Here is an 11,661-nt window from a genome sequence, read left to right as displayed (position 1 = left end):
TTGGATTTTTCTCATTATCGATGTCACCCTCCTTCGGTGTATCCACCATGTATACGTCATACGAAGAGGTGGCCGTCCAGCGTCCGGTAAACGGCGGGTTTTCGGCTTGCTCTTCTCCGGCATCATCGTCCATACCGTCGATGTCTTCGGATCCGTAATCAAGCATGTCAGTTAAGTCCTCAACTGTGGCGATGAAGTGGGTGCTGTGTGGGACGTAAAATTCCCCGCTCTCAGCCCCTAGTCCGAGCTGGGGGTAGTTCAGACGTTGCTCCTCCGTAATCATGAGGGATCGCATCAAGTCCAGAGCCTCACTTAAAGGCGAGGTTTGTTGAGGGAGAAAAGAATCCGTGGAGTATGGCAGGAAGGGAAATCCTTGGCCGAGCTCACATGATGCAGACTCCGAGATTTCGGAGCCAGTATCCGGGGAAGGGTCCGGCTTTGTGATGGTTACCGGCAATGTTGCTTCCTCCGGCTCTCCCGTACTGGGCCTAGTGGCCACAGATAGTCCGGCGGGTTTAGAAATCCTATCTTCGGACTTGGCGAGACGCTCTAGTTCTAAGGCCAGAGCGGAGGTTGGGGTCGTGAATCCTTGGAAGATCAAGTCTCCTCGGATATCAGCGACATAATCTAGGTTTCCAAAACTAATCTGGTGACCTGGGGCGTAGCTGTCGATCTACTCCAGATGGCCAAGCGAGTTGGCCCGCAATGCGAAGCCACCGAATACGAAGATCTGGCCGGGGAGAAAAACCTCCCCTAGGGCAGCATCGTTGCAAATGATGGATGGCACCATCGAACCTTTTGCCGGCGACATAGTGGAACTCTCAATGAAAGCACCAATCACTACAAAAAAAAGACACATCCGTGACATTTTGGGCCGAACAAAAAAAATTCTGTCATACATATGACACTTCTATGACGATAGTTGTGACAAAACCCAGAATCATCATAGATGTGGTGGGCTCCTACTTCTATGACAAAAAAACATGACAGAAAATGGGCTTTTCATCCTGGGCGGGCTGGAGACGCAGCTGCATGACATTCTTTGGGCCATCCATGATGGAAAAAAACCATGGTAGAAGCAAGGGGGAGGAAAATTTCGGGGAGTTCCCGGTTACGGTGGGAGGTCGGGGGCCGAGCGATGCGCGTTTCTCTCGTACACGTACACGCATGTGAGCGAGGCGTTGGCTCTAACTAAACCCGAGCGAGGCGTTGGGCTCTAACTGAACCCGAGCGATTGCACTGTAGGCAACGCGTTACTGAACCCGAGCGATCGATCGATGGATGTTAACTGAACCCGATCGAGCGATTCCTTCGCTACTGCTGCTCATTGAAGCCGATCGATGCTGCCTCTGGGATGAACAGTGAGCATTGCAGGGGGATTTGGATGAACAGTGAGCGGTGGCGTTGCCTCGGGAAGAACAGGACCCCGTGGTGTGGTGGAGGGCTGGATGAACAGTAGACGGTGGAGGGGTGCCCGTGGAGGGGTGGTTGAACAGGACCCCGTGGTGTGGAGGGCTGGATGAATAGTAGACGATGGAGGGGTGCCCGTGGAGGGGTGGTTGAACAGTAGCCGGTGGAGTAGCGTGCGGTGGAGGCTGGATGAACAGGAGCCCGTGGAGGCTGGAGGAGGTCGACGGTAGCCCGTGGAGGCTAGAAGAGGTCGACGGTGGAGATGAACAATATCCCGTGGAGTCCCGTTTTGCAGTATGCCACACCCCTCCCGATGAACAGGACCCCCGTTTCGATCGTAGGAGGTCCGTTTCGTCTGTTTTGCGGTACGCCACACCCCTCCCGATCAACAGGACCCCGTTTCGACCGTAGGAGGTCCGTTTCCTCCATTTTGTGGTATGCCACACCCCTCCCGATCAACACGACCCCCGTTTCCATCGTAGGAGGTCTGTTTCCTCCGTTTTGCGGTACGCCAGACCCCTCCTGATCAACAGGACCCGTTCCGAACGTAAGAGGTCCATTTCCTCCGCTGAGCGGTACGCCAGGCCTCATTTCCATTGCCTATTTCGTCCAAGCCCTCCCGATGAACACGACCACGCATTCCGTTCCGACCCAGCCGGTTGGCTCCCACGCGTTCCGTTGCCTTCCAATGAACACGACGCATTCCGTTGCCTCCCCATGAACACGACACATTAAATTGCCTCCCCATGAACATGACGCATTCCGTTGCCTCCCCATGAACACGACGGCGACGTTGTTTCTCCGTTCTGAGCCATCCATGCACACGAGCCATGGCTGTACGTATGCGCGAGTAGGCGTTCGAGACCCTGCCCGTATGTACGTACGTGGCCGTATTTTCTTTCTTGCACCCTGGCCGCTGTACGTACGTGTACATGCTACGTGCACGCCTCTACTACGACACGTACGCGCCTCTACTACGACACGTGCGCGCCTCTACATCGACCAGTATATATGTACGTACATGTTCGCGACCAGAATGACAACGCTACGTACGCTTCGACCAGGTGGGTACCGACTGTCCGGCACTTCCTTACCTGCGAAGATGTAGCTGGTGGGTCCCAGCAGCCAGGTGGGTGAATCGTTTTTTTTTGCCGAGACGCACTTCCTTGCGTGCGAAGATGTAGTTGCTGGGTACCAGCAGTCAGGGGGGGTCATTTTTTGCCCGGACACACTTCCTTCTGTGCAAAGATGTAGCTGGTGGGTCACAGCGGTCAGGGGGCGAATCGTTTTTCTTCGAACACACTTCCTTGCGTGCGAAGATGTAGCTGGTGGGTCCCAGCAGTCAGGGGGTGAATCATTTTTTTTTCAAACGCACTTCCTTGCGTGCGAAGATGTAGCTGGTGGGTCCCAGCAGTCAGGGGGAAACATTTTTTCGGGAAATACGGTGGCCCGTCCGGTGGGTCCCCGCTGTCAGGTGGAGGAATAATTATTTTGCGCGTAATAAGGAGACACTTCCTTGCTGCGGCCGTGGACCCAGCTGTCAGCCTCTCCATGTATAGTCCATGTCCGATGGAAGCTATTCCTTGACCACGTTGACCACGCCGCGCCGAGAGCACCAGGGAGGTGGACGACGGCGAGGCCTAGAAAGGGGACGACGCGGAGCCGGGGAAGACAAGGCAGTGGATGCCCATGCGTAGAGGAGTATGAGGGTTCACTCGTTCGGCTGCGGTGTGAGGCTGCCGTTGCCGCGGAATAACAGGGGGTGTGGGTGTGTAGAGGGATGGCCTGGCCAGTGGTGGGAGTAGTAGGGGACGGTGAGGCCTCCGCGGCATCACAGCCGGCCACGGGCGGCAAGAGCAGGCGGCACGCTCGGCGCTGCTTTGGGCGGCTGGAGCAAGAAGACCAGAGGTTGAAGAAGCACTACAGCCGTTGGATGGACATCGTACGGTCACTTGAGCTAGAATAGTTCATATATTGACTAAAGTTGACAAATGCCTCCGTCCCAGTCAACTTAGTAGGCCCACAAGTCAGCCTCCCACCAAGGTCGGTCCCAGGTAGCAGGGGGTATTCATTTTTTTGTGTAATAAGGAGGCACTTCCGGTGGGTCCGAGCTGACAGCGGGGGGAACATTTTTTCGTGAAATACGGTGGCCCGTCCTGTGGGTCCTAGCAGTCAGGGGGAAACGTTTTTTTCACGAAATACTGGTGGCCCGTTCGGTGGGTCCCTGCTGTCAGGTGGAGGAATAAATATTTTCCGCGTAATAAGGAGGCACTTCCTTGCGGCTGTCGTGGACCCAGCTGTCAGCCTCTCCACGTACAGTACTCTTCCGATGGAAGTCGGTCGTTGACCGCATTGACCACGCCGTGCCGAGAGCACCACAGCGGTGGACGACGGTGAGGCCTAGGAAGGGGACGACGCGGAGCCGGGGAAGACGCGGCAGTGGAAGCCCGCACGGAGAGGAGTACGAGGGGTCACCAGTTCGGCTGCGGTGTGAGGCTGCCGTCGCCGTAGAATAATGGGGGGTGTGGGTGAGTAGAGGGATGCCCTGGCCAGCAGTGGGAGTAGTAGGGGCGCTGAGGCCTGCGCGGCAGCACAGCCGGCCACGGGAGGCGGGAGTAGGCTGTCCCGCCAGCGCTGCTTTGGCGGCTGGAGCAAGAAGATCAGAGATTGAAAAAACACGACGGCCGTTGGATTGACATCCAACGGTTACGTCTGCTAGAATCGTTTGTTGATGTATATAATAACTAAAAAAATCTTGCATACGCGTCAACTAAACACGCCCACAAGTTACACCACTCCCTCTTTTTTGAATAATTTATATATAGCTCATGGCAACTTCTTATGCAATTTATTGCAGTCATTTTTTTGGTTGGCCAGGGCCAATTTCGCATATTTCTGTGGGTTCCAAACTATTTTTAATACCAAAATGTCGAGCCAGATTTAAAGTACTTTGAAGATATATTTAAATTAGGTTATTGCCCAGTGAAATAGGAATCTGAAAATGTGAAAAAATTCAGAAATTATAAAGTAATTGCCAATTTGTCATCTGTTTTTATATTTACAACCCATTTCATATTACTTTCAAGATTTGCAGGCGTCTTGAAAGAGTTGCAGCCCATCAGGGCGTAGAAAAATAAGTAGGCCTGGATTGGGTATTCTTCAGAAAAAATAAACTGGGCTCATTTTCACAAAGAAAAAATAGCTGGGCTGGTCACATGGTGAACATAAAATATAAGCCTGGGCTAGACGGGTCACAGCCCAGTTCAAACCCCACTCCGTCTCAACAATACCAAACAAAAAAATACTGCTCGAGTAGCTACGTCCCAGGTGTCAGCCGATCTTCTGCTGTTCTCTTGTCTATTGACTATATATGCTCACAATGTCGTGGGTCCCAGATGTCACGAAAACACTAGGAGGAAGCATTTTATTTTTTCATACGCTGACGTGGTGGGCTCCTACTGTCATCCTCTCCACGTACTTCTGCTGATTCCTGTTGTTTGTTGACCATGTTGACAACGCGAGAGGGCGGCGCCGCGGCGAGCGCACCAAAGCGTGCGGAGGACGTCGGCGTTAACGATTTTGGAGACGGTGGGGCGGCGATGCGTGCGCTGAGGCGCAGCCAGCCGTGGGAGGCGGAAGCAGGCGGCCTTGCCGGCGCTGGTTTGGGTTTTGCGGTTGGAGGAAGACAGGACTGAAGAAACACGACAGACTGTAAAAGCAGCAGGATTACTTAACAACCTTAACTGAAACCAGTAGGGGCACTTAACAACCAAAGCTGAAACAGTGCTACTTTGCCCACAGTTAACCAAGGGTGAGGACGCCACGCCCCAGGACAAGGCCCAGGCGCCACCCCGCGCATCCACAACCTTCTGAAAGCGGCTTCATCTCACAACGTGGTCAATAAACAGGATATTCGCTTTAGAGCCATGGAAAAGCATGAAGATAATCTTCTGTCCTATTCTCCAAGATGGACGGGTCTTCATTATTTGAGACCACCCATGAATAAGTATCTTTTCACCTCCAAGGGGAATTGAGTAGGTCGACACAAACATCATGTTGTGACCAAGCGCAAGTCTGACTAGACCATGGTCCGACATCTGTATATGAACAATAGAACTCGGCAGTTCCTATTTCAAGAAGATCACAGCTATAAAACTGTGTATAAGCAATAGTTTATGAACAACATATATAACAGAAAACAGCTCGTACCATAAGTTTCTCGACACAGTTGGACCTGTTCAACGAGTGCAGCAGTGGCACACATATCCCACGTGGCCTTCCACCATTGAAACGCACCACAAGGACCTCAAGACGATCAATAAAGTGTAGGAACTTGTGGATGTCGATCCAGTCAACTTCAGTGCCATTAGTAATAGCCGAGTTATTACAGAGTAACAAATGGCCATACTGCTTAACTCTGAAAAAACCTACACGTGCCACCAATTATAAGAAAATATTAGTTAGAAGTAGCATCTTCGTGAGAGATTCGTTGCTACTTCTAAAGTTAAATTGTGATTAGTTAGACAGAATAGGTGGATTAAGAAGTAATCGAGGCTACAAGCAAGAACCAGATACAAAACTAACATGGATGAACAATTGGAACGACGTCGGGGTGGAAGATCGCAGTGAAGATGAGACCAAGTTCTGCTATTTCCGTCAACATTCGTGCGCCAACTTTCAGTCTGTAACACTTGAGAAAGTTTATCCAAGTTCGGCTATAAAAATAGCAGCGATCTTCTTGGTTCATGAACCCAACTCGGAACTTATATCCATGGCTTGTCTTCACTATGACCATTAAACTAGTGTACTCAGTTATGGCAAGGCCGAGCATCTTGAGTACATGTGTTCTGGCAGAGCAAATAATACACTCCAGGAAAAATTATATGAGAACACAACATGTTCAAAAAAACCCCACCCTCCCGGATAGAAAATAGGATTCTAGGAACATAATGTGCGCGTTTCAAAATGCTGTGTTAGGATGAGAAGGAACAAGTGTGGTGTCTCGCCGAGGGCGTAGAAACCTGTAGGGTACTCGCACTTTGGGCACTGCAAATGAAACACACTAGATTCAATAGGAAAAAATGCATCAACGGCGGCGGCTGCCATCCTAGGATTACCTGCGACCAAGGGACTTGGATTTATCACGGATGGATGAAGAATTCGTACCTGGTTCTCCATGAGAAAACCCTATGCAATCGTCGAGAGGGGGTTTTCTCTGAACAATTAGACGAGGGAGAAGGGGATTCAGGCCCAGTGAAATATTACCGCTTCGTCCGTCCAGCTTACTGCTAAAGCTGGAAAGGGGGTTGTGATTTGACGGCTCATTGGGCATTACTGCGGTGCTACGACCAGGGTGTGTCTACCGTGAAGTTGTGCACTCTAATTTGTGCATATGGCACGTGGACCCCGTTCCCGGTTGCCCCACATATCAGCGAAAGGAAGTAGAAAGATAGGAGTAACTAGTTACACATAAATATATTTTTTGACAGAGAGATACCCCCTCTGTAAAGAAATATATAAATCTTTTATGTCACAGGCTCACCTTGCCGAGAAATATACTCCCTCTGCAATGCACGGGCATTATGGGGGTTCAGCTTTTTTTATGGGGGTTCAGCTGAGAATATAATACTCAGATAGGCTCACAGTTCAGGACTTTGGGCCGCAGGCCAACCGTGCATGTTTGGGGGCCCATGTGTTCTACCTCAGCGCTTTTCATATTGCAAGCGATCGGTACGGCGCTGGTTTTCGATGCTGTCGCAAGGCGAATACACAAAATTGAATAAAGCACGACAGTTGTTGCAACGAAATCGAACGACAGTTCCTAACCAGCAATCAGAGTTGCAATTCTATCAACGATATACCATGTGATAAATAATACTGCCGTACTACTTATACACACAGGACACTTGTTTCACCATGCCAGATTATTACATCAAAATCTCTCGGAGGATAGATCAGTTTGGCGGTTGCGTGCTGCTACTGAAGAATTTCAAAGTTGATTTGGACCAGCTCTCCTTGCCGAGAAAGTTCGATTTTGACATCATCCCCTACCGCAAGATATTATACAGATTTGAACCTTGACCATCCTTTAGCATCAATCATCATGCGACCATCCTTTGTACTTACGGTATATTGAGCAGGTTCATTCACACCAAGGCTGCGCATGGTAAGGGAAACTTGGCCGCGGTCGCCCGGATTGTTGAACGACTCCCTCGTTGCTCTAGAAATTCTCTATTTGCAAACAAGAAGACATACCCAAACAGTTAGATCAACACAGTGAATCATGTAAAACAACATGGAAAGAAAAAAGAACGAAGAACTTGGGCGGCCAATGCTTACCAAGAAGGTGGACATGTCGGTTTTTGTAAGGACATTGGTATATGAAGTGCGAACTGCAGCCCAGTCTGTTGCCGGTGCAACTGCACGGGCCGGAGCAGATGCAAGTGCAAGTGTTGGTGTAGGTGCCGAAGCCGCCGCTGCTGCCAGAGATGGTGCTCCTTGTAGAGCTGGTGCCAGTGTCGGAGCAGGTGCCGGTGTCGATGCCCGATCCTCCGATAGATCAGACTGATCCGCTGACGCGGTCGGTGCCCAATCCTCAGCTGGATCAGACTGAGCTGCTGCCGCTGTCAGTGCTAGAGCAACTGCAGGTGCTCGATCTGTGCGAGACAGCGGCGATCGTGTCTGGTGTGCTATGATCAGCTTTCTAACTTGACTAGGATCCGTGACCGTGATCCAGTTTTTTTCTTCATTTCTTTTAAACGCGAGAAGGACTAATTGTGGCGTTTTTGTTAAACCAAACTGCAGTTCATCATAGGGATTCGGCTTGTACTCAGACAATAGACTCATCCAATTTTTTCCAGTAATATAAGAGATGGACAGTGCCTTCGTTACTGACACGACATAAGAAGTGAAACCTGCAAAAATAGCCATCGTAGAGCAAACCAAACGGTTTATTCTGTGATGAATGTCACATGGCAAAACCTGCATCGTAAAATTGCAAGAAAAGAAAGAAAACATGACATTAAATCAATAAGATTTTGACAGTAAATCAATAAGATTTACTTGATGTGACACGAGTGAATCCTTACCAGGAAATCACTATGTTGAAGTACTAAACAGAAGATTGATCGTCCAACTACACGTGGCATGCAGGGGCCCCGCCTACTCCCACTAGCAGGACAGTCAAAAGGTCGTGACAAATTGTATGGACCGAACATCCAGGGGACTGGAAATCCTGGTGGGTGTGATAAACCCTGCAATGCATACAGATATTGGAGTGTAACCATAATTGATAAACCGTCCTCACAAAAAATATGATCTGGATACTTCAAAATATACAAACTGAATTGAGTGGATAGACATTAACATAAACAGTTCTCAGGACTGACCACACACCAAAAGCGGCAGTACTAATAAACAATACAGGGTTCACAAACACAAATCAAGTACTGAACAATAGTACTTACTACAGACAAGCAAAGTTGCACTAACTAAACTCTGTAGACTATTTCTTGCCACCGACCTACAGGATGAACCCCGCATAACTGAGTAGGCCATGGACTTCGTGTGAGATGTCTACATGCACCATCACCATCTTGTCAACCTTGGAGAACCTAACAGAGTGGTATTTCCACTCATAAACATGATGATGAAGACATGCTGCATCAGATTTGTTGGGAAGCTTTACAAGAACCACACCATTCATAATCGAAGGCACAGCCAGGAAATTGTTGTGGTCAAGTACAGCCTCGAGAACACGCCTGACAACAATGCTACAGGAAAACACTAGTTCAGGACACGTGGCGACAAGGACACAGAAGCTGGATAGTTTAGCAGTAGAACTCATCATCAGGTCTTCCAATTCACATGGCATGACTTTGAGAACTTCATCTCCACCGCAGACCTGGTTCTAATTCAAACAGAAACCATATTTTATTACTACCTCCATTCAGAAATATAAGATGATTTTCGATATTATACTCCATATATGACTACATATACGCACATAAATGAGTGAACAAAGACACTAGAACATGTCTTCAAAGGCATGAGAGCAGAGGCATTACATGCAATATCCATAACACAAGTTACTGAGGCAAATATACCCTCTTAAAAGGTAGCATTGATGTTCATAAAGTACTCCCTCCGTCCCAAAATTCTTGTCTTAGATTTGTCTAGATACGGATGTATCAAGTCACATTTTAGTATTAGATACATCCGTATCTAGACAAATCTAAGACAAGAAATTTGGGACAGAGGGAGTAGTTGAAAGTAATCTATAAGAAATATGTGTCAACCTCTCGCATGTTTGGTCAAAAGAGGAATTTAGAACCGTCATTTGGCACACTAAAATCACATGCAAGATCACCCAGAAAGTTGTACTACCAGTACTAGTACTGTGTGTTAGATCAAAAAACACGATCAAGATCGAGAAAAAGATCGTCAACAAGAGACATTACCTAGACTTGCTTATGAGGGATCCTGGAGAGGGGGGCTTGGACAGGGCAATGGCTTTGAGCTTGTCTCCGGTAGTATCGGCAGGGTGCTTGCGCTTCTTCGTACCATGAGCCTCGACGGTTTTGACCAGAGCCATAGACATCACGTCGGCCGGTGCTCCGGCATCCATCCAAGAGAGGAAGCTGAGAGAGAAGAGTGAAAGGAGGAACGAGATGAGGGAGAAACGAAGCAAGTAGGGGTTTTCTTCAAGAGAGGAAGCTGAGAGAGAAGAGTGAAATGATGGTTGCTTCATCCGTGAAACTTACTGCTGGAAAGGAGGGGTTTTGTGATTTGACGGCTCATTGGGCATTACTGCGGCGGTTCGATCCGGGTAGTCTACCATCACTCTACTACGGAGTAATTTAGTGCATGGTTGGTGGACCCAGGTGCTGGTTGTCCCACACGTTGGCGAAAGTGAGTAATTTAGTGCATGGCTGGAGGAGGATCCGCACGGTAGAGCGTGTCCACTGTTTTTCTGAAGAAAAAAATGATTACAGCAAGCGTTTCCACTCTTACGACGGAGGAGTGCGAAACACGGCAGCCACTTGAACATACACAGTGCTCCTACTACTAGGCATGTGTAGTGGTTCATACGTCAGTACTACACAATCTTGTTGCTAGTGTAGTAAGATATGACGATAACAAATGATGTTGTGCGCATGTCAACTACTCCTATATGTAACATGGTACCACTTTTTCGACTGTCCGGTCGAGAATGAACGGTGAGATCAATGTTAACAGAACTAGGTCCACAGCGCACGGAGAGTATGATGCTACAGTACTCCACAAAACATGAACCATATGAAGCACGAATAGTGTTAGGCAGGGTGTATGAAGGGTGCACGGGATGGCAGCAAAAGTTCCCTTATCGACCCATTTTTGGGTGTTTGGCAGAGTGCATGAAGCGTGCATGAGTCCACACTAGTAGGTTAACAAAAATACACGAAGATGAAACAACTATATTGAGATGAGAACGCAACCAAACACACCCACACGCTTTGTGCTACAGTGACTGATCTGCACCGTCTGAGTTTGATCCAACGGTCATGTTGCGCCGAGACATGGACATGCCCATGCAGAGGGCGCCTAAACACCACCGAAGTCCCTCTTCTTCTCGAGGCGCACGACGTTGGTGATGCAGGGTGCAACCGCCCGCAGAGCCCGTTCCCGGTCAACGGGAGCCAGCTCGTCAAAGATAGCGTACAATGGCACGAATGGATTCCGGTGACGGAGCCCTGAAAGGATTCACCCGGCAACGGCGACGGCAGCCCGCAACCCCTCCTTGTCCAGCTCAGCCCCCACCATCGCGAGGAGACGGCTCAGCTCCTCAGAGATATAGGTGAAGAAGGAGACCAGGTTAGGAAGCCACAGCTCGTTGAAGTCGACCGGGTGGTCGAACGGGTTTAGCCCGACGGCCGGCATCGTCGCGCTAGCACGACGATAGGCATCGCGCAGCCGCAACACGTGCGTGGCAACTTGGTTCACCAAGTGGCTGAGGTGATCCTGGACCTCATCACGATCGGCCCGCTCGTGCTCCAGCCGGCTCCCCTGACGGCCTATCGTATCTCCCGCTTTCTGCAGCAACGCCACCGACGCCTCGAGCATCTTTGTGGTGGACGCCTGCCGCTTTTGAAGCTCCGTGAACTCCCGCACATAACGGAGGAGCATGGCACTCCTCTCCTCCTTGAGCTCACGGAGCTCCACGTCCTTGGCCCTGAGCTCCGCATCCTTGGCATGGAGCTCCTGTGTCAGGAG

This window comes from Triticum urartu, chromosome 1A (assembly GCF_056163025.1).
Source record: "Triticum urartu cultivar PI428250 chromosome 1A, HENAU_Tu73, whole genome shotgun sequence".
In the NCBI taxonomy this organism is placed as follows: Eukaryota; Viridiplantae; Streptophyta; class Magnoliopsida; order Poales; family Poaceae; genus Triticum; species Triticum urartu.
Note: the sequence above shows the minus strand (reverse complement) of the source record.